Genomic DNA, 24,731 nt, shown 5'->3' on the forward strand with positions numbered 1-24,731 from the left:
CCTCCCCCTTCCGTTTCAGGGAGCTCTGGAGGCCGTAAGAGGCAGCTTCTTTATTTCTCCCAGTCTGCCACTAGGTTCTGACCTGTGGTAGCTCTTATGTGCAGATCCCACGCTCAGACATGCTGGTGTGCAGTTTGGGCATTTTTTGTTGAGTTTTAGATGTTCAGCCTATTGTTGTTTCAAAGGGAGAGATCTGGGGTCATCTCTCACTCTGCCATGTTTCTCCAAACCTCTGCATGAGTATTAATGAATCAATTTATATTATCTTATATAATGCTCATCATAATGGTGTACCTTGATGTCAGATTAAGTTAGATTTCATCTCGAGTGCAATGGGTAATCAATAAGTTTGTGTGTGAGCATAATATGACCTCAGTGGTGAGGATCAAGAGGCTAATGTCTTGCATAGGTAAGAGCTGGTGGACTGGGCAGTGGACATGAACAGAAATGGACCTATGAATGCAAAAAATATTGCATATATCCTCTAAAACACATTGAAATGAACACCATCCTCCAAAACCACTAACATTATTATTCTATTGATGTTTCCAGCTACTACCTACATTATAAAAATATTCCTATCCATTTTGAGTTCATAATATTCTTGGCTCTTGCCTTTTATTGTCTAGATCTTTTACTTTCCATAGTACAATTATATAGGGCACATTTATACCATGTTTCAGCAAATCTTTGAAATCTGACAAGTACACCATAATTTTATTTATAGGAAAAGAAAAAAGAGCCCTACAACTTAGCCTAATAATTTCCATTGATTCTGTCAACAAAAGCATCATCAGACAATGAGAAAACAGATTAAATCAGGTAAACAGACCTTATTTTAGAATGAGAAAAAAGAATGTTCCAGCATTAACTCACCTTAACATTTTGATATGGAAATAAAATATTTTTTGCTATTTTAAGACAGTACATAGGCATAGTTCACAAATACCTAATTTTTTTAAGGAGCCCTAATTGCAGTGGGATTTTAAAGGCCTCTACAACAACATTTCTGCCCTTGATAAGAGATATTTCCATGATACAATCATCTAGTTCTAGAGTCAACCAAATCTAAATGCAATTTTCAAGGTTTAAAAAACAGAAATTATGTAAAACCACCAATTTTGTTTTTACACATTGTACTTTCCAGAGTTAACATGTTCTTGGTAAATCTAGTCTTACAAATTATTGAGAATAAGGAGGCTTTTTTGAGACTCCACTAGCTAGTAAGTCAATATTTAATGAGCACTTATTATGTGCCAAGCACTGAGTTAAACATTTGTGTAATTAATTTTATGTAATACTCAGAATACCTTTGAGAAATAAATACTATTTTTCCATTTTATAGGTGAAAAACGAAGATCTATAAAAGCAAATGATTTGCCCAAGGCTATACTTTGTAAACTGATAGAAGCATGGAATAGTTAGAAAGAATATGAACCTTAGAATCCAAAAACCTGAGTTAGAACAGTGGTTTAATTTATTAACAACTGTGAGTCCCTGGTCAATTCACTGCCTGAGTCTGGGCTTCATTAAACTTACTGGCAGTATTGTATGGTGGTTAGAGCATGAACTATGAAGCCGGGCTGCCTAGATCTGAATCCAAGTGCTATCATTTACCAGCTATGTGACCTTAGATAATCAATTTTACTTTATACTTGAAATTTCTCACCTGTAAAATGTGAATGATGATGGTGATGATATGAATAAGAATTACCTTATAGGAGAGTTATATGGAGTAAATAAAATGCTTAGATCTGTGCCTGGCACATAGTGTTTTATGTTTTTAATCCTTTATCTCTCAGTATTGCTACAAAATACATAAACATGAAATCACCAAATCCATAAAAATAACAATTCATAGAATATGAATCACAAAAGTTAACATTAGTTGAAAATTCAATGACAATAAGATCAAGAGGTAATACTAGGCATGAATAAAAGCCATTCTGCTATCAACTCTTTATAGAAATTTTCCAGTGCCTGCAGGTATCAGATGATGCCCAAATAACCTACTGAGTTTTTTTCAGACCAAGTTAAGAATTCTATTTTTATTTGTGGATTTGTGGATCTGGCTCTTTGATTCTGAAGGCAGAAGTCAGCTCACCTTGACACTGGGTAAGTTTGCACATGGTGTGCAGATGCTCAAAGTTCTACATAGGTATGGTAGACTATTATAGAGCTGGTTCCTTCTGAGCCTTTAGGAGCTAAATGCCATTCAGTGGTAAAGACATTTCTCCTACGTGGGAGTATTCAGCTCCAAAATGCTGCTACAAGAGAATTAAGAATAGTATCCCAGCAGTATGCATCTTGTAGGAGGGATTTTTTTTGTGCAGCTGCTAGTAATAAAGGTTTAGAAAACAGTGCCTTAAACCAGTTCCTGGTAAGAAGTCCAGAGTTAGCCCTCCACAGCCAGTACAGTGTCATTAAATCCTCAAGGACTACTTTGCTCAACACATGCTGTGTGGGGAGAAATGCTATGACTATGATTTAGATTTGTTGGTGAGAGGAACTCAGACCCCAAATCACCACATTTCAATCCTTAAACTTTGGTTTATTAGGTCAGGTGAGTGTTCATGTCAAACTGGGGCTTTGAGTTCCTCCTGTATCCATTTCACTAGGGCAGTTTATTTCACTCCACATCCTGAACATTCAACAAGAACAAGCTTGCACAATCAAGAGACCTGCTGGAACTAATAGTTGATGGCTTCCTCTTGTTGTAGTTCTTTGAAGTCTGCTTAAATTTAGTAATTGAGTTTGAGTAGTTGTCAAGCTAGGGATAAGGCCCTAGAATTTAATAGTACAATAAGGGCTTCAATTTCATCACAAACTGTATGTCTGGCACTTCAGATGCTTTTGTTCTAATATCTAATGTTTCCAACAATCCCAAAAGGTAAGAATTATTCATTTTATAGATGAAGAAACAAAGACTCAGAAAGTTTAAATGTGTCCAAAATTACAATGGTAAAAACAGCTACAATTGTGATTCGAATCCAGTCATTAGTCTAATTTAAATAAAACATGCTTGAGAAAGGTACAAATTACTTGACAGGATAGGCAAGACATTCCTACCTACCCTCCTAGCTGAACTTCTGCTTTTAGAAGCCTAATCTCACATCTGAATTCTCATTCATATTCTGATCTAAAGGATGGGTCTAGAGCCAGACCCAATGTTTGCAGCAATTGGGGTTTGTTTGTTTGTTTGTTTTTATGTACCTAATTACTACAATACATATATAAAAGCTAGTCTGTTGGCACCAAATTTATATGCTTTCCTTAGCTCTATTTGTCCTTTGAGTCAATCTATTTAGTTCATATTCAAATATAGAAAACTCCTTTGTTTAGATGAGAGAAATCCTGCTAACTACAGGAAAAAAAAATCTCTAATAATACCTGAGTTTCAATGTCAAAGCAGTTGGTATACTCTTTTACTAAGTCTAAAGGAAAGCTGATCTCCCCAGAAGCTGAGGTGATAGAGCCTTATAGGCATGGCTGTAGGAGGGGTTGGGGTTTAGCCAAGAACCTGGCCTGGCAAGAGACATGAGCATCCCAAGCCAGTATAGGTCCAGACTAAACAATTAAGAGCAATAATATTAAGTTAGGGCTTGGGCAAACATTACTGCTGAACAATTTGGTAAAATGAAAAGGAGGCAACCAGATGTCGAGCTTTAACAATCCAATGGCAAGGAAGAAACAGGATGACAGGCGGGGTCAGGAATCTCTTTGTTGAGGGAACAGTCCAAATGGAGGATCTACTTAAAGACTCAAAGAGTCTTTAAGCTATAGAGAAAGCATTAACCTGATATAGCAGCCCTGTTTGCTCCATGAAGGGTGCGTTGTATCATCTGTACTTTGTACATAAGTGCTGCCTTTTAGTGGATAGCTCATGATTTGCACTGATATCACCACCGAGAGATGGATCTTGTGCTGGGTTTTTCAAAATTCAATCTGGTCAAGCTGAAAACTATATTTTACAGAATGTCTTGTCCTATATGGTTTCAGGTTAGCATGGACTAAAAGAACTTGTGTTTTGGGAGACAAGTGAAATAGTCACTATTATTCTCCGAAGATCTTCGATGTGAGATAGAATAACAGAATAATGCAGAGGTGCCCAGAAAATTCCAGCTTTCCCTTACTTTCTGCTGCCCCCTAACACTTTTTCCTAACTGTTAGCCTTGCTGCTTAACAGAGGCCCTATGCCCATCACCAGAAGTTTAGCCATAGACCCACAGAGTCAATAACTTCCCAGAGACTTGGCCATGAACTTCCCCTTAATGTTCTCATTTCAGGGACTGGATATCCTTGACTTCTATCTATTCTGCACATTCTGTCTTACACAACCATGCCAGTACGTTAGGAAAACTGATTAGGTCTCTTCTCCTGATCTCCAACTTCTCCTTCTGGGCCTTTGCTTCCCCAGCTACTCCCACAATTGTGTACAATCTATTTCCAATAATATATTTTATTCCATACACTCATGGCGGGGTTGTGCTTCCCTGTCTCGTAAATTCCTTTCTAATCTAAATGGTCTTTGTCGATCTAAGAAGTAGCCATGTCTCCTTTGGTCCAGGAAATCCCCTTATCTATTGTAGCATCCCTCTCATATCCGTTGAAAAAAAAAGAAAAAAGAAAAGTGCTGAAGGCTGAAAAGAAGCTGAATTCCCCAAGTCAGTGAGGTATACTCTGACTCATCCTCTAACACATAAAGGGTTATCATAATAAAAAGTTTTAACTTTATTTCATTCCTAAAGAGGAGATGGTTCTCCTGAATCTCCTGTGCAGGATAAGCAGAATCTTCCCTGATTCGTTCTGGCAAGGAAGCATGGGCATGGCCACAGTCACGTTTCAATAACAGACATTGTCTAGTGGCAAGGGAAAGTGTTAGAAAAGTGTTAGAATAAGAAGGAAAAAAAAAACCGGATAGTTTATTTGGCAGAACTCACTGCAAGTAACATTAATCCTATTCAAGCTAAATTAAGCAAACGTGTTAACATTATTTTATACAACTAGCAAGTCCAATGGTGATCCCATTTGAAACATAGCCAGATCTGGGTGCTCTGTCTCTAATCATTTCCAATACCATTTCTCAAGTAGAGTTGGCTTAATTATCAAGTAAGCCTTCTCCTAGTGGTATAAAACATGGTTATGGATACACATTCTACAAGTTAACTATTACTACAAGAAGAAAGAATCCAACTAACTGTTATAAACATCCAAAGAATGACTGACTAATCTGTGTAGTCAGTCACCACCTGAACTGGGTCTCATGCCAGTTCCTGGAACATTCATCATAGCCAGCAAAAGTAGGGCAGTTTGTTTGGCTAGAAATGAGTCATGCACTATACTTGCTAGAGTAATGCTACACTTCCATAGCAAAGAGATTCAAAAGCAATTCAGTGCCTTCAAGAAAACAGAGGAATACTTTTCTCCCATGTTCCAAACTGAGGTGAAATTTCACATCAGTGGGGCCCTGCTCTATGGAGTCATTCAGGAATCTAGGATTCTTTCATTTTGTTTCTCCTTGAGCCTCTAGAGTCTATATAGACAAACCTGAGTAAAAAGCACATTTATGTTCTAGCTTTGAGGAAGGGAAATGAGAGCACAGAGGAAGCATGACTGCTGTCTTAAGGCCTTGGCCCAGAACTTGTATACATCACATTTACTCACAGTTCAATGGTACAATCTTAATTACTTGCCCACTCCTAAAGGGAAGGGAGGCAGGGAAATGTAGTCTGACTATGTGGCCCGGAAGAAAGTGAGAATGCACAATAACAGTCTCCACAACATGGGCCCACCTCTAACTTCCTAGGTGGAAGATGTCACATCCAACCCATGCAGAATGAATTCCCCATAGAAAGGAAGATTTTGATACCAGGAGAAAGGAAATAGATGATGTTCAGACAAAAACAACAGATGTGCCTATGGATAGGTATCAGAACGGTACATTCAAGGACATGAAGCCAAGCATGGACAGGTGTCAGAATCAAGCAACATCTAGCCAACCAGAAGAGTATTTCTGAAGGCATCTGATGCATGTAGAACAGTAGTAAATAATTTGATGTTATTCTTAAAAAGAGACTTTTGGTCAACTAAGTTTGGAAAACGAGTTAAGCAAAGTAAAGCAAGTTCCTTGGCTGTAGTAGTTCTTGGAGTCTTTGATATGCTAATCTCCAAGTTTGCAACATTTGCCAAGCTCATTTAAGGTCATGGGGGATGTCACAGGACTATTGCCTAAGGAACAAACTATAAGAAAGTCTACACTGGAGAAAGGCATGGGGGAAGGGGGGAATGGAACATTGCAGAGCCTGGGACTGGATCACCCCTACGGGGTTGGCCTGGCAAAGTTACAGCAGGGTGACTGGGGCCAGTTGCAGTGGGAGGGTAAGACGACCTGAACAAACTGTCAACAGAAGAGGTTCAGAGGCAAAGTTCTAAGTAACATTTGAGCAGTAACAGAGTGGAGCTATTCCTTATAAAATTTCTTCTTAAATTAAGCTCCATTAGCAGAAGATTAAACATTGGTCTCAACTCCCGTGAAGCTCACCTTCTAAAGCTGTACTGTCTGACCCCATGATCACTAGCCACATGTGTCTATGAGAATTTGCAATGGAGCTAGTGCAGTTTGAGAAATGATTTTTTTTTGTTTTACTTAATTTTAATTCATTTACTTTTAAGTTAAAAACCTGAAGCAGTGTAATTAGTTTTCCATTAAATACAAATTTGTTTTTTTGGGTAGAACTATATTCCTCTTTAATCATTGAAAAATTAGCATCTGAATTGAAACTTATGCTACTAGTATAAAATACACTGGATTTCAAAGACAGTATAAAAAAGTGTAAAATATCTCATTAATAATTCTTATGTTGATAACATATTAAAGTAAAAATATTTTGGATATTTCAGTTTAAATATAACTATTAAAATTATCCTGATTGATTTTTTTTAATCTGATTACTAGAAAATCAAAATTTTATGTATGGCTCACATTACATTTATATTAGATGGTGCTGCTTTAACATCTTATAGGATCAGTCTCCAAAACCAGGTCCTAAACCAGGTCTTACTTCCCCAGGTCAATGATTATGCTTTCAGATGCCCTCCAGAGTCACAAAGCAATCATACCTAATCAGCAGACTTTGGGCAAAACTTAAAAAAAAAAAAAAGGAAAACCAATTGGAAAACCTATTAATTAGCATATTTCTGAACTTAAGTCATTCATTTGAATCAATTTTCCTTTGCCTTCCTCATATAAATTAGTACCTGTCAACAAAAGGTAATGCGTTTGAACTTTACAAGAATGCATAAAATTTATACGCTATGACTTTTCAAATGGTAAGACAGGATCAAACAAATTTTCACCCAAAGAAAGACAACTAAGTCAAAATCTAAAATACTTACTATGTTAAAAAGTGATTGTGATGCAGGAAGCTGAAAATTCCCCCAAGTGGGCCTGTATCGAACGACGGGGTTCTCTGAGTGCAAGAAAGAATTCAAACACACGCCAAAGTTAGAGTCAAAAGCAAAGTTTATTAGAGAAGAGATAACACTCCATAGACAGAGCATGGTCTCCTCCCAGAAGCAGAGAGTGAGAGAGCCTGAGAGATACTCAGAGGGACAAAGAGAAGGACAGAGCAAAAGACACCAGGAGGAATTGAGAGAAAGGCACTGAGAGGGACCCAGAGTGTTGGGGAATTTAGTTTATTTATCATTCTTATTTTTCTGTGAATTACAGTTTAAAGATTTTGTTTGCCCAGTTTCTTTTGATGATATGGGCATACAGTGAGAAAAGATAAGAGTGTATAGCAAGAAAAGGTAAGTCTATGTAATGTGAAAGTTCTGCTGGCAGTTCCCAGCCTTCGATCTATAGATTCTCCGTGTTTTTAGCCACAGGGAATGAACGATTTTGTTTTGTGTAGGGCATGACTTAAAGATTCTGTTTTTATGTTTTCCCTTCACCGTATGAGAAAATGGTTTGTTAGCAATCCCAGCAGAAATCTTTCATAGTTCTGCAGGTTTCCTTGTGATCTGGCTGTAGAGCCTATCAGCATATTGCAATATTTTAGTTCTTTTGCCTCCTGCCTACATTAATTGCCTTTCAGGCTAAATCTCCAAAGAGCACTCAGTTATTTTGTTTCTATATTCAGACATCAGCCATACCTTATCTTTAGCTTTAGTGATTATAATAACAACTATAATAACAACACAAGAAAGAATCCAAGGAAATTGGAAAGGTTTATTTTGTATAAATTTTACTTGTGAGCCTGACATTAAATGTAACAAATGTGTGTTGAGGAACTATTCTATACCAACATTTTTGGGACCTTCTGGAGTAAATGCAACAATGTGCCCACGCCACATTTGTAGCCATGTTTATAGGGCATGTTTCACTCCCTCACTCACTATTGCTGATTGGACAAAAAGTTTGTAGTTGACCAAAAATGCAATCAGAATCTCTTCTTGGAATTTAGAATTGAAATACAGAAGCTAGACTTCACTTGGTTTCCGATGCTAAAACTAGGGAGTCAGAAAAAGCAGAGGCTGGGACCAACAGGTAGGCTACAGCATTGTAAAATAATCTACAGTAAGATTGAGGAAAAATAAGGTGGATGCACCAAAAGAAGCTGAGCCAAGAGATCAAACATTCTAAGAAAGACAGAGCAAATAACTTTGGATTCAAATTTTCTTGTTCTGGTTCCAGTGCCTTATGACATAGCTCTATAATTATTACTATATAGTTACTAGGGGGTACTTTTGCACAATCAATAAATTCCTCTTTTTGTTTCTGACCTAAGCTAGTTTATATGAGTTTCTGTTCCTACAACAAAACTGATACTTGCTTTATTCAGCCAGCCACTGGGGTTCATTGTGCAGTGTGAAATTATTTAATAGGAAATCAATTAATGAATTTAATTATAAGAAATTAGAAATAAGATATTAATAGAATGATAAAATACAGTAGCCTGAAAGAAAAAGCAGGATGATTATTTAGAATAGATATGTTTCATTAAATTTAAACAAAGATATTAGTAGTCATATAGTACAACTCCTATTACTATATTAAAGTTCAGAAAAGGAGAAAATAAAAGAGAAAGAAACAAGTCACTCTTGTTTCTTGACTTTTAAGTTCTTTGTCTACTCTTCCTTTTGTTTTTATAAGGTCTTCCAATAAAAAGTAAGCTAGATGGGGTTGTGAAAAGTAGAGATGTATGAATTTACAAAGAGGAAGCATCTGATAAGAGTTCAAGATTATATGAGGTTGTTGGAGAAAATGTTCAGAAACAAAACAAAACAAAACATTGATTCTGACATGCAGGAAACTACAATTGCATTGTCAAGTTGACACCAACTTCAGAGTCATTGCCTGGACCTAGAATATTGGAGTGATTTCCTTGAGTCTGAGTCTCAGAAGGAAGTAGACCCCAAGATATTCAACTTCAATAGAGCAAGGAGAAATATGTACTCAAGATAGAATTAGATCCACAGCCAGGTCAGATATCAAGGTGGAAACAGATTTGTAGCCAAGAATATAATACTGAACATTAAGTCTGAAAAGAGAATTAGAGATAGAAAAATAAGAAAGAACGAATAGGTATAAAGCTGAGAAGATGTAGATTATGAAGGAGTGGGCCAACGTAAGTGGATTGGAACAAAGATCATGACTAGCAAAAGCAGGTATAGCATGTAAAAAGCCCAGGGGGCAGATGGTCGCTCAAAAGGAAAGTGAATGGTTCCAACAATGCACAATGTCTGAGGGACATAAAATCCAGAGACAACACATAATCCTACATTCCCATCAAGGCAAAAATCTGCCCCCAACTAACACTCTCCCTACTTCCAAAAACACCTAAATCAGATGGTTACTAGACTTGTTGTGGTGATCACTTTTTAAGGTCCATAAATGTTGACTCACTATGTTGTATACCTGAAACTAAATATATGTCAACTGTCATTGAAAAATTTTTTAAAACACAACTGAACATTTGCATATTAGCCATTGCATCTAGTGTTGAATTTCCTAGTCTAGCCCATTAATTTTAAAAACAAGGCTACTAAGGGCCAGAGATGTTACATAACTTGATCAAAGCTCTACAGCTACTGACAGAATTAGGGCTAAATTCCAAATTTCCTGATTTTTAGTTCGACGCTGCCACGTTGAAAACTTCCTTTTCTCTTCTAAGCTACTTTATTAAAAGTTTGTTTTTAACTTTTAATTTCTTAATAGGGAGCTTTCCACATACAGATTCTCACCAGTTCTGCATACTCTAACACCCTTTCACTATTCCCAACCATAGATTTTTTTATCACTCCAGGTATAGAGAGAATTAAAGAAAAAGAAGAGAAGGTAACTGGGGAGTGATCAAAAGAATGTTCAAAAGAAGTTTCAACAAGAAAATTAAAATGTGATCTAAATTTTGAAAAATAAGTATGATTTAAATAAGAAGAGGGAGAAAGGAAGGAGATTCCCAGGAAAATAAAGAAGATCCTCACTGAGAATATGATGTATGGAAGCCCATGTCTCGCTACTGGATGAAGGAGGAAGGTAGAGAGAGCAGTGTGGGGTACAGAGAAAGTAAGAGACAGAGGCAGAGAGAGAGAGTCTTCACGTTAGGAAAGGATGCTAAAAAGCTCCCTTTCACAGGTATACTGTTCCTAACACCTCCATCCATAGAGCTGAATAACGATTTGTTTGAGAATGAAAGGCAGAAATGTTACGGTTAGCATTGCTTGACCACTGAAATATATTTGAAATTATAAGGGATGGAATCCTTCCCAATAGGAAACTAGCTGAAATGAAGTAATGTGATTTTATACTTCTCATATTCTTCATGCTTTAAGAGCCTCAAAATTTTTTTCATATGTTCTGATACTTGGTGTCTTCTAAAATACCATGGCTACACACTTGGTCTTTCCTCTCCTCTGTGGTTTCTCTGGCCCCCATTCATCTCGAGGACTGCCTCAATATTTCCCTATAGAAGTAAACCAGACATTCTCCTTTCTTCCTTTTAAAAAATATTTATGTTATTAAATTAGTATGTGCACATAGTTTTAATTCACAAGCAGTAATGTAGGGACCATAATAATGAATAGTAGTCTCCCACCTCACACCTTCCCACCCAAGTCCTCCTTTACTCTCACCAATGAACTAACTTCACATTTTTGAAGCATAAACACAGAACTTCAGAAAAAGTGCTACATATTTGCAATGGAATATTACTTAGCCATCCGAAGGAAGGAAATCCTAACATTTCCAACATGAAAGCATTGTGCTAAGTAAAATGAGCCAGAGAAAGACAAATACTACACAATATCACTTACATGGGGAATCTTTAGAAAAAGAACAATTCAAATTCATAGAAACAGAGAGTAGAAAAGTAGTTGCCAGGGGCTAGAGGATGGGGGAAATTGGAAGATGTTGGTAAAAGGGTACATAATTTCAGCTATAATATGAATAAGATCTGAGTATATAATGTAAAACAGGTGACTTTGGTTGATAACACTGTATTGTATAATTAACATTTGCTAAGAGAATAGAACTTTAATGTTCTCACCAAAAAATAAAAAGATAAAAAAACAAAAAACAAACAAACAAGAAAACCCAGAACTTCCCCAAGTCCCTACTGTATCTCCCACCTATCATCATCTCACCTATTACTATGGATGAGCTTGGATGAAGCCAGACCCCTGTGCACTAGACCCTGTCTCCGCTCATTTGCTCAGGAACAACGATCCTCCCCTCTCTCTCCTGCAGCATCCATTCTTTTCCTCTCTACTGAAACATTCTCATTAGCATATAAACATTCCATCTACTCTCCCATCTAAAAAAACTAACACTTATATTGATTCCTACTGCTTCCTCCAGATTCCACTGCTTTTCTTTTCTTTTCATCACATACACCCATAAAAACTTTCTCAAACAATTGTCAATATTCACTGTCTTTTATTTCTCTCCTGCTATCTATCATGAACCCAACTCTAGACAGCATTTCATCCCCTCCACTCCACTAAAATTGCTTTTCTTAGGTTAATAATGACTGTCCAGTGCCAAATTCCTCTCTTAACTTGACCTGGCAGCAGCGTTTACCGCAGTCAATCACCCTCCTCCTAGAAATGTTGTCTTCACTTGGCTCCCAGGACACCACCCTCTCCTGGTTTTACTCCTCCCTCTCTGTTCAGAAGGAATGGTCCTTCTGAATCTCTTTAGCTATTTCCTCTAATCTTTAAATGTTGGAATTCCTTCAGTTCAGTCCTTAGACCTCTCATTCCACCTGTACTCACTCCTTACATGATCTCATGCAGCCTCAAGGCTTTAAATCCATCTTTGCATTAAAGACTGCCAAATTAATATCTTCAACCGAAACCTCTTCTCTTACACTCCAGCTGTCTACTTCATATCTTCACTAGTCTGTTTCGTAGACATTTCAAACTCCCTTCATCCAAGCCAGAGCTCCCGATTTTCCCCTGCCACCTGTTTTTTTTTTTTTTTTTTACTGCAGTTTGCTCCCATCTCCTTTGGTGGCAACTTTCAGCTGCTCAGACAATGAACTGCAGAGTCATCATTAATTTTTTTCCATATCCCATATCACATTCATCAATAACTCTCGTTAGATTTACCTTCAAATTATATCCAGAATTCAGCCACGTCCCACCACTCTTTACCATTACCACCATCATCTCTTGCCTGGATTAGTTTAATAGCCTCCTATCCATAGTCTTCTATACCTTTGTCCTTGTCTCCTCTCAGTATAGTTTTAACACAGAGATGCCCTTTATTTTAAGATTTTTTTTTTTTTTTTTGAATGTTAAAAGCCTGGAGAGGAGTGTATTGAGAGAGGTGGAGAAAAAGGAGCTTCCAGCTGTGATGGATTAAGCATGTCTGAAAACTCTTCTCTAATGTAGAGAAAAAAACCTCAAGAGCAAGAATATATTATAAATTAAAGTCTTTTAGCAAGATGAACACACAAGCAGTTCTTGCATCAATGGTACCCACTGGAGAGATGTCTTCTTGAAGAATGCTCATTTACAGATTTTTTATTTTGTAAGATAGAGTTGGCACCTCCAATAATTCATCTTTCTTTTACTAGAACAATATCATAAGAGTCCATGTACTTTTCTAAAAGTGCATCCACTCTATCATTTAGATATCCAGTTTTCAGAACGTGTTCAACATTGGCCTCCCTGTCTGCCATTCTTAAATTTCCTTGAGAGTCTCCCAGCAGAATTATGTTGCTATTGTCTTTTAGTTGATTGAAATATTCTGTGTTCCTCAAGGCACCATAATGTTTGTTAAATATATGAATTAATTCTCCTTTAAATCCTTTGAGCATCCCACCGTCATCAAAATCCATGAAGTTGGAAACTACTTCAATTTTTGGATAATAGACACCAACTTGACAGATAATCTCCTCTAGCATATTACCAATACCAGCCGAAAATATGAATACAGGGATACTGTGTTGTCAAAGCTTATCAACGAAATTCTCATACCCTTCCTTGAGCAAAACATCAGATTCCACTACAATTTCTTTAATTGTAGCTTTCGGTAAAGCCTGTTCAGCAAGCAAACCGTGTGATTTAGTGTACTATTCTACCATATAAGGGTACTTTCTTCTATAGTAAGAACAGAACCAATTTCGGTAGCACGATATTTTTCTTTTAGTTGCAATGACTTTTTTTGACATTCATCTGAAACCAGATTACAGTTTACAATGACATTATGACATGTTGGACATCTTTTCCTTTTAGAGGAAAATCTATTCAGTGTCATATCAAAGTCTGTTTTTCTCTGAAGTTTGACAGCTCCTCCTCTGATAAGACTACAGATCATTTCTTCTACTTTTGTAGGTTCCTGATGGGAACTGAAAATTCCTGAAATTCTAGAATTATTTTCACACATCAGCAGAATCTTGATTAGTCATATCTTGGTTGTCCAATCTTTCTGAAGGCATTTTGAGTTCTTCTGTCTTTGAATTCGTCCTGGAACAACAGCATAGGTGGTAAGCAATATTCAGAAATGCAGAAGTTGCATATAGGCATCTCGATGATTTTATTCTTCCACCCTGGCTTCCTCTTCAGGTGAATATGTACTAGGCCAGCACTAACCCTGCCACCAGGGTGCAAATACTGGCACTGGTTACCACGCCCACCCACGCCACAGCTGCTGGGTCCTGGACGGAGACTTGTGAGCCTCACAAGTCTCCTCAACCAAAAAGAAGCCACAGAGGCCCTCTTAAGGTACCAACCAGGTCACCATTTTGTTTGTAATTCTGCAAGGGATCCCAGTACCACACACAACACAAACCAAATTCCTTACTGAAACTTTTAAAGCCCCTCCATATGGCCCTCTGGTGCTGTTCTGCACTCACTTCCTTCTCCCTCCATCATAATCTCATTAAGCCCTCTTCAGCCACACTGCCCTTCTCTAACTTCTGAACATTGCGGGCATAATCCTGCCTTAGTATCTTTGCACACACTGTTTCATCTGCCTTAACTGCTCATCTCCAAATACCTACATAGCTAGTTCCCTTATTCTTTCAGGCTCTGTGCAGATATTTTCTGCAAAGCTTTCCCTGGCTATGCTGTCTAAAATTTCGATCTCCCATGCTGACGTCTTTAATTACCTTTTCCTGCTTTATTAATTTTTTGTTTACCACTTATAACTATCTAACATACTAAATATTTTACTTAGTTTTCATGTTAATTGTTGGTTTTTTTCATTAAAATGTAAGCTCCATCATAACGATGATCATCTGTTTTGGATTTCTGCTGTTTCTCAGGCACTTGGAACAGTCATTGTTTATAGGGACTCAATATGGACTGAAGTCATATATTATAGTTCTCTCTTTGATAAACTGAGAAGCTTGTGCACAACAACCCTTGAAGTTGCTCATGTTACTGAGCTATTGTCATTTATTAGAATATTTTCCACCATTAGATTTAGAATTTTCTATATAAATTATCTCAATAATAGGAGAAATCAGTTGCAGCTTGAAATGAACAATATTTTTCCTTAAATTACTTGTTTATACATTTAAATTATTAGTTCATATTTGTACAATTGCATTAAGACAAACATACAAGGATGATTACTACAATATTATATGTAAGAGCAGAAATTGGAAAATCCTAAATACCCATCAATAGAAGACTGGTTAAATAAATTATGTTGCATTCATATAATGACAAACTTCTGCAGACATGACAAAGATTGATGTATAGCCATCTATAAGTACTAATATCATATCTTCAAGACCTATTACATTCTCTACAATTTCTTACTCATAATTCTAAAATCCAAAACACTCTAAAAATTCAAAGGTTTTTTTCTGAAATATAATTGGTGGCAAAATTAGACCAGCTCTAAACTCACTTGACAGCAAGTATCTACCTGTCCTGACATGAAAATATGTAGTCTTAACTGATCTCACTTGGTGTGAATGGAATATTCCTACCTTCCAGTACAAAAACAATTAATTGCATTTAACTGTGGGGTACTGCCTCAGATACCACCAATTGTGTTGTGTGATATTTGGTATATGCATTATATCACTACTCTAGAACCCAAAATATTCTGAACTCCTAAACTCAACTGGTCCTAAATGTTCTCAACAAGGAATTATGGCCTATACCAAATAAACAAATAAGACTCAGAATAGTGTCCATGAGATGATCCAATTTGCACAATTTAAAAAGACATATACACTGGTTTAGCCTAGAAATTCTAAAAGGAATATATATTTTTTATAAAGAAAGAATTTACATTGATTATTTCTAAGGAGTGGACCAGAAGGAATTGCTGAACAACTCTATCATCACAGGAACTGGCTCATCTCCTGGGGCCTGGGGCCTGAAACAGCAGGTGGAAGCTCCTTGGTCTTTCTCTGTGGTGCTGCCGTGAGATGATTTGATTTCAGTCATCTTAAATCCCAGTGTGTATCTGCTCAAGATCACATGCTCTGGAGACAGAAGCTGATTGACTCATCTTAAGTCACTTCGCCTGAGGGTAGAGGTGGGGTGGAGAGATTTGAGGAAGTCTCCTTAGACTGACAGTGCAGACAGGACCTCCCCAAAAGAGGCAGTGTTCGGGCTTTTACAGAGGGAGGAGAATGACCTGCGGGCTGACAACTGAAATGGATGTCAGCAACACATGGCACAGGACCTGACCTAGCTACTTATGTCTGCCACTTACTACCTGTGTTTTAGTAACTTGGTAAAACTCTTAAGCCTTCTGGGCCTTGTTTTCTACCTAGAGAGGGAGAAAGACTTCTATGGTCTCATAGCTCTAATAGTTCGAAGATGGACTAGACAAAATATCTCTGAGATTTGAAAGTGCATATGAATCTTGTGAAAAATAGAGGTTTTATTCAGAAGGTCTGATTCAGCAGGTTGGGATGGCCTGCTCAAGCTCCCAGGTGATGCTGAAGTTACTGGTCAACAAGACCACACTTTCAGTAGCCAAGTCCCAGAACACTGTGCTATGGCTTGCACATGATGGGACACTAAGCCAAAGTTAGCAAAATTTGAGCAAAATTTATAGTGGTGATACACTTACCAGAACTTCCTTGCATGTACATTGAAAGTATAGACATAATCACTAATGGGGCCTGTCCTTTGTGAAGGCAAGTGACTTTCATTTAATCATTAATCAATAAACCAAAAGTTTATCCATATATTGACGCTCTGAAGCATAACCTAAGAGCTTTTTCATCAACCATTTTAGGTACTTAAGAAACAAATGATTGTAACTTTGGCTTAGAGCTAATACAAAATATAATCACTTTTCAACATTTTCATGATTAATATAAAGTTCAGAGAATTTTTTTGAGCTGTAGACCAATCGATTGTCCAATAATACCAGGATATTAACCAACAGAACTTAGCTTGGGCAGGCCCCTGTAGAAGCCCTAGGTTTTCATTTGTAGCTGTTCAAAGTCAAGTACACAGATGGGTTTCAATAAATAAATCATTATAATGAAACTGGTCTAAAGTGAGTTGGGTACACTACTAAAAGTATCACAATGAGTTAGTTATCTAAGGCTGTGCCTACATTAAGTCAAATCCCCCTCTGATAGGTTTGATGGTATTTAGTCTACATTAGATATAATTTTTGAAGTCAAGTACCCTCATGTCAGACATTTTCCAAATTACGCTTTCAGACTAGAAACCACATCAAAAACCTGAGTTGATTACAACATTAATTACCCCTAATTAAACTTTTGCCCCTCTGCCAGTGTTACTCCATTCTGTGTCCTCTCACTGGCATGCTCTGGGGACACAGGAAGCTGGGAGAATCAAATAATATAATAACCTGTGAATTTTTGAATAGGAGGGTGTTCTGGATACTTCGAGTTATAATTCACCTGAAAGACATAAAGTAGTTAATTTTTTTTTTCTTTTTTAAATCCTCGAAAGGCAGCATTTTTTTCTAAGCGGACAATTTGAAACCCCAGATGCCACAGGATACTAGACAGTGAGGGCTAAAAAAAAAAAAATCTATGAAGAAAGGGCTTCTAAGTAATAAAAGACAAAAATCAAGTAAATGAATAAATATTTAATATGACAAGTGGTAACAAGGAACATCTGGAAGCACTCAGCCCCAGAGGCAAGCTTTACCCACTTAAACTTAAGGATCAAGCAAACCCTCTGTCACTGGTTACAGTAGGCATTTCCAAAAAACTATCAGCGTATCAGTGGCAATACAATGGAGTCTAGCTGGAAAAGAGGTGCACTTACAGCAGGTTAAGAGTGGAGGGAATATTTAAGACCTACTCACTTAACTTTCAAGAATATAATTATTGTTGACTCTAGTCACTATGCCATGCATTTGATCCCCAGAACTTACTTATCTTCTAAATCTATACCCTTTGACCATCATTTTCCCATTTCCTCCAGTTCCCAGGCTCTGGTAACCATCATTCTACTGTCTAATTCCTATGAGTTCAGCTTCTTTAGATTCTACATGTAAATGATATCATACAGTTTTTGTCTTTCTCTGTCTGACTTATTTCACATAGCATAATGCCCTCAAGGTGCATCCATGCTGTCACAAGTAATAAGATTTCTTTCTTTCTCATGGCCAAATAACATTTCATTGTATATGTATACCACATCTTCTTTAAACACTCATTTGAAAGTTATTAACAAAGTAAATCTTAAATGTCCACTCCACCAAAAAAAAAAAAAAATTATAATTATGTGATGCGATGGAGTTGTTAGCTAAAACTAGGGTGTTTTGGTTCGAAAATTTGGATGTTTCCTGGGTGAAATCTAAAACTGGGCCCCATACACAAAGGACAAGAAGAGACCTAAGAAAGAGGCAGACCATTCCAGGAAGGTAGATGGCAAATTTAATAAGCAAAGGAACTTACATATGAAGCTTGTCTTGGATGGCCTCAAGATGAGCGGATCTTTGCACCTATCCACCAGAATCTTAAAACTTTATACAGAGGCCTTAACAAGGTTCAGTGACGTAAACCATCTAGATGCTCTCAACAACATCTTATTCTCTTATGGTTTGTCCTTGAAAGGGTTTCGGCTATGGGAACGGTAAGCAGAACCTCCATTCCAGGGATGGGGGTAGGAAGGTTAGGAGACTTCGATTGCCTGGGTCCAGCTCACGAGTCAATCATCGGTCCTGTCTTCTCAATGACCTTTTTCAACATGGTGATAACCATTTTGTAAATCCAAGTTTATCATATCAACAACACATTGTACACCTTAAACTTACACAATGTTATATGTTAATTATATCTCAATAAAGCTAAGGAGAATTTTCAAATTAAATAAAAAGATATACACACATACATTCTACAAACCATATTATCTATCTCTAGATAAATTCTGCTCTATAAATTAGAGGAACTCTAACACAAATGTATAAGGGAATGTGTATAAGGAAGTTTACTGAAGCTTTCTTTATAAAAGCAAAATGTTGAACTTAACCTTACTGCTTATAAACAGAAGATGGATTAAAAATCTAAGGTATATTCATCTAATAGAAAGCTATTTGGTAGGTAAAATTGATGAAATACAGCCACATAAATCTGTGTGGATAAATCTCTAAAACAATATTGAGCGGGGGGAAAAAGCAAATTATACAGGTGTGCCTCCTATATGATAAACCCTAAACATATCCAAATCAATATCATCTATTGACGTAAACACATAAGTGTAGTGGATGGGTAAAAACACATGTGGAACAAAGAATCATCAACCTGAGAGCAGTTATTACCTCTGGAAAGGAAGAGGGAAATTGTGTCACTAAAGGTACAAGCATAGTTACAACTGCATGATTAACGAGTTTTTAAATTCAACAATCAGAAACAAATATGTCAAAACATTAACACGTTAGAGCTAGGGCTGCTAGGCGCCCACCTCATTTTTGTCCTTCCCTTTCATTCAGTCTTCGTGATTGCTGTAATAACAAGGGAAACCGTTATTACGGGCTCTGGGAAGCTATTTGTACTGTTGCTGCCTTAGGTAACTGGGGTTTTCTTTGTTTTTCATGTGGTTGTGAAAACTAAAAGTTAGTCACAGTGGAGAACATTTAAAGGAGAAGAGAAAAACGGGCAGAAGTCAAGGAAAACAAACGTCTGAGAAACCTCTCATAAGAGGAACTTTCCGTATAATTACCAGATACCACATATTTGCCTCTAGAGAAATCTCCAGGTCACAGCGAGAATATCCAAACCTCCTGGAGCCTTAGATAAGAACCAGGAAAAGCTTCAGTGATAAAAAGTGTTCTATTTAGTATCCTGGGCATAAAATGTGTATTAAAGAGAGATAAAAATTAAAATCTTTGAAGAAGGGAAGTATCATTTAAATGCTAAAGGGTACTAATTGGAGGGGTGTGTGTGTGTGTGTGTGTGTGTGTGTGTGTGTGTGTGTAGTTTTAGTAGTTAATAGATTTATTATGAATAAACAGGGTACAGTTTATAATCTTCTTGGTTCCTTGTCCCTTCAAAGCAGAGAATTTACATTTTGGTTTAACAATAGTTAGCAGTATTATTAAGAACCCGGCATTCCTGTAAGGACAATCTTAGAGAGTGGGGGCTACAATGATAGAAAAATGTGCTTCACTTTGAAGCCAAACTGGTATTTAAATCTTGGTTCCATGACTTAACTGCTTATATGACCTTGGTCAAATCATTAATTTCTGAGTCTTAGTTTTTCATATATTTAAGGCGAATGCTTAATTAGTTAATTATTTCCCACATTATTGTTGTAGGATTACATAAGGTAACTCTACAATTCTACAACTTGCCTGGTACATCAGGTAATATCTGTGCTTAATAAATGGAAAATACTTTTGTTATTATCAATAAGAAACAACGGTGAAAATTCTTCCTGAATCTCACACAATGTCACAATTACTGGGAAAACAAAAGTCAGTCAAATGTTTAACTTGCGTAATGCAAAACTAATCTGAATACATTTTTACTAAATTGCTTAATTTTTTTAGAATTTACTTAATTTTATTTTGTTGTAAATAGGAAGAAACTTTGTTCCTGGATATGTTAAAATCAGCCTGATTATAAATTCATCAAAAGCACATCTCGCATTTTGTTGATTCAATAAGAGAAGTTTAATTAATGTTAGTTATTCTTCATTGAACTGTCCTTGATGTCAGAAAAATACCTATACTTCACAGTCCTAAGGAAACTGCTAAACTATTATTGAGTCAAAAAATTGTTGGAACTGGAGTTTTTTCTGGCAGAGGAAACAGCAACCCTCATTCACATCAAGCTTGCTAGGGATGAGCAGTTCTGGTGGGGATTTGCCCTGAATAGTTCTTCTCCAAGATATGGCTTTATTTTCCCTCTCCTTTGTCCATCTCCGTTCATCTCCTCTATTCTCTTTGCCTCCTCCACCAACAAAACAGGAGCTTCACTTTCCCTCTGTTGTGCATGGCAGCTTCATCCTCCTCCTCCTTCATCTCCCTAATCTGGGTGCCAGTCGACATCCCAGCCATTTGGATAACTCATCTTTTGCCCTATTACCACATATCGAAACATTTTCCCCAATATTAAGTTTCCTCTGTAGAAAAAATTTCAATGCTCATTGTTAAGGCAATACTGTTAGTTCATTATAAGTTTGCTCAAAGCTGCAAAGGGAGTTAAAATAAGACACTAAGTTGCTCAGGTTGAAGAACATAAACTATGGGGAAGATTTCCTGGAGGACAAGTGTAACTATCCAACAGTTCAAAATTAATCCTGGGTGCAGGTCTCCAAGCTGACTGATATTATCATACCTTTCTCTCCCACCATGACTGGGAAGAATACAGAGACTTCAAGAGGTCACTATAAACACAGCTCTCCCGATCACATGCTCCTCTCCTCATTATGGAAAATTATATGGTTTTAACTTTTGAAGTAGTCAGGAATCAATTTATCTAAAGTCGGTCTAAGAGGACAAATATTAGAAAATAGCTCTGGAATGTGAAGCATTGCCAATGGGGAAAGGAAAGCTTTTGGTAGAAGTCAAAACTGATTTTCCCCAAAGGTCTGGGGGAAAAATCAAGCCAATCATGATGGTTTGGTGGTCAGGGACATTAAGAAAGTTGGACAATAGTCTGCAGAAGTGGGAGACTCTAAGAAAAGATGTCGGGAAACAGGAATATAGTCACTAATGAATTAGGGTTTAAGGCATGGAAATGTGTTAATGGAAACTGGTTTTCACAGTAGGAACACACCTGAAATCAGTTTCTTGGAGGTCTAAGGTCAGAGTTCAAAGAACTAGCTTAATGCCACCAGATGCCATATAACATTATAGTTAAGAAGCCCAGGCTTTGGATTCAGACAACCCTGTGTTCAAATCCCAGCTCTGCTACTTACTAGCTAAAGTATCTAAAGTTAGTACCTCTCTAAGCTTAAGTTTCTTCTTCTGTAAAATAAAGTTAATAATATAAGCTATCAGGCCATAAAGTTGAGGTTAATAAGTCTTAGCATTACCTTTGACTTCCCTCTTTCTCACACACATTTCCAACTAACCCAGTTGCCTTGTGTTTAGAACAAATATTCAGTATCTGATCAATTTTTACCAACTCCATTGTTACTATTTGGTCTGAGCCCTGATCTTTGCTCGCCTGCTTTATTATATAGCGGGAATCACCTTCCAACTCATTGTCTTACTTCCACTTTCATCCTCCTAGCCGGAATGACCCTTTTAAAATGTAAGTCAGACATGACACCCCTCTGCTCAAAGTCTTCTAATAACTCCTTATTTCATTTCAAGCGAAAGCCGAAGTCCTTCTCACGGTCAAAGGCCCTGTGGAATCAGCCCGCTAAAACCCAGGGCCGAGCCACATTGACCTCTTTACTGTTTCTTGAACTCACTAAACTTATTCTTGATTTAGAGCCCTTAACTTGATCTTTCCTTGTGGCCAACATTTTCTCCTCCAGAGAAAACGGTTTTGTTCATGGGCTTTAAAACTTTGCTCAAATACTGCCTCAGTTAGGTTCATTCTGACTAATCTATTTAAGATCACAGCCTACTTCCCCTTACACACACTCCTTCCAATTTCCTTGCTCTATATTTTTTAGAACACTTATCACCTTTCTACATACTATGTACTTTACATACTGATTGTTTTTATTGTCTGTCCCTGTTCACTAGTGCATAAGTTCCACAAGGCAAGATTATTTTTTATGTGTTATTCATTGATGTATTCCAAACTCCAAGGGTGGGCCTGCCTGACAAACAGGAAGCACTTGAAAAATATTTGTTGAATAAATGAATAATGATACATGAAATGTACTTGGAACATTGATACACGGTAAGCATTTATTTAATGTTAGTCTTAAAAAAGTGAATATAGCTTTGATATTGATACAGAAGCAGGGAATGACTGCTGGCATAAGTTCTGGAATCAGAGATAACCAGAGGCTGGAAAGGAAGCATTAGACAGGACCAGCCTCTGGCCTTATAGTCATAGGATGTTGAAAAATCAGGCAGCCTGCACACAGATCTACTTCAGGTTGAATCTTACTTCATTAGGTCTGTCCTTTCTTCATATTTTTGTTTTCTTTAAATAAAATTACTCCAACTCATTTAACCTTTCTTCAAAGACATTGTTTCCAGTCTTTCATCTTTATTATTATTACTCTGCGAGCCCTGTGAAGTTAGTTCTCTCGCAGTCCTTATAAATAATGTGAAGCTCACAGTTGAATGTCAGAGACAGACAAAAAAATAATGATCCTCCTCAATCAGGCAGCTATTTTGAATAAAAGCCTTCAATTGTTGCATGCTGAAGAACCACAGCAGAAAGCAGCTCCCTTTGTGTAGATGATAAAACTACCTCAGGATGATATCATCCTGGTCTTCATCTTCTAGAATTCACAGTCCCTTTGGCCAGAAAGGATCAAGAAGAGAGCATACTCCCTGGCATCTATTGTTGTAATAGCGTTGTATGACAAATACTTCATCCAAATTCCCCCCAAAATGGCTTTTCTAAGAATATCTGCTTAACAGTGATTTTACAGAATATTAACAGATATTTCTCAGGGAAAAAGGGGGAAAGTGTGGCTCTTTAGTCAATTTAATTTAAGAAATTATATAATCAATTTTAAGAAGATTTCTTTACTACAAGATTCTTGGAAATTTTATTTGCTGATGTCCAATTATGAATATTCAAGAAGGTGGTATAATATGCGACATCTCCTAAACTCATCAAGTCAAAGTAGGCCTTTTTGAAAGATTTTCTTGAGAGGCCTATTTCATTCATTCCACAAATATTTACTTAACACCTTTTATGTGCAAATGTTGTAAGCACCCAGGATTCAGTGGTATATGAGAGACAACAAAATTCATATTTGAAAGTTGATGAATGTGATGAAAGGTAAAAATCAGGCTGCCTTAAGAACATTTAAGAGACAATGGTGTTTAGAAAATGCACTGTGAGAAAGCCTAACTTAATTGTTTTCATGAATCAATTTTATTTTTAGGTGATTAATTATAAATTATTTGTCTTTTACTATGTACATAACACTGTACTAAGTGATATTTAGAAATATAGAAGCATAAGACATGAGCCTTGCTTTAAAAGAACTTTTCTAATTGAAGAAAAGACCAATAAAAATAAAATAAACAATGTAAGTCAGAATAAACTTACACATAAATTTGAATGGTTCAGATACCATTAAAATGATACCTATCTTTCAAAGACAATTTCTGGGAAGGCCTCTCCCAACTCTGTAATTGGCTGTACCTTAGGGCTGATTTTTCTGATACTTTTCACATATCCCGCCTTATAGGACAGTGGTTTGTGTATTTCTCTGAATTACCAAACTAACCAGCCAACTTTGTGGTACAGACTCTGGATCTTGAACATCTTTGCTCTCCTCACAGCACACAGTCATTCATGGGAACCAGAAAGGTATAATGGTTAAAATCAAAGCCTTGGAGCCATACCGACTGGTTGAATCCTGATGTTAGTTCAAAAATTCAAGAGTTCCATGAGTGAAATCTGAACACAACTCTCCCTCAATCTCCCCCCATATGCACAGAGGTCAAGGAGAGATCAAAGAAGAAGGCAGGCCACTCCAGACTGGTAGGTGATGGCTTTAACAAACAAGGGAACTTACTTATGAGGCTTGCTTTGGACATCCACAAAAGTAGATCTCCACACTCACCCACCAGAAACTTAAAAGTTTATATAGAGGTTTTAACTGGGTTTAGTCATGTATACCATCCAAATGATCTCAACAACACATCGCTCTCTCAAGACTGTGTCCTTGAG

The 24,731-nt window shown here is 37.0% G+C and overlaps 2 pseudogenes; one reads left to right on the forward strand and one right to left on the reverse strand.

Moving 5' to 3' along the window:
* LOC107508210 overlaps nucleotides 1–12,539 on the forward strand; it is a 132,214-nt pseudogene extending 119,675 nt beyond the window's left edge.
* A 432-nt stretch (nucleotides 12,540–12,971) lies between these two features.
* LOC107513735 lies at nucleotides 12,972–13,913 on the reverse strand (annotated as a pseudogene).
* Nucleotides 13,914–24,731: the final 10,818 nt, after the last annotated feature.

Source organism: Rousettus aegyptiacus, unplaced genomic scaffold, assembly GCF_014176215.1.
Source record: "Rousettus aegyptiacus isolate mRouAeg1 unplaced genomic scaffold, mRouAeg1.p scaffold_m13_p_2, whole genome shotgun sequence".
Taxonomy (NCBI): domain Eukaryota; kingdom Metazoa; phylum Chordata; class Mammalia; order Chiroptera; family Pteropodidae; genus Rousettus; species Rousettus aegyptiacus.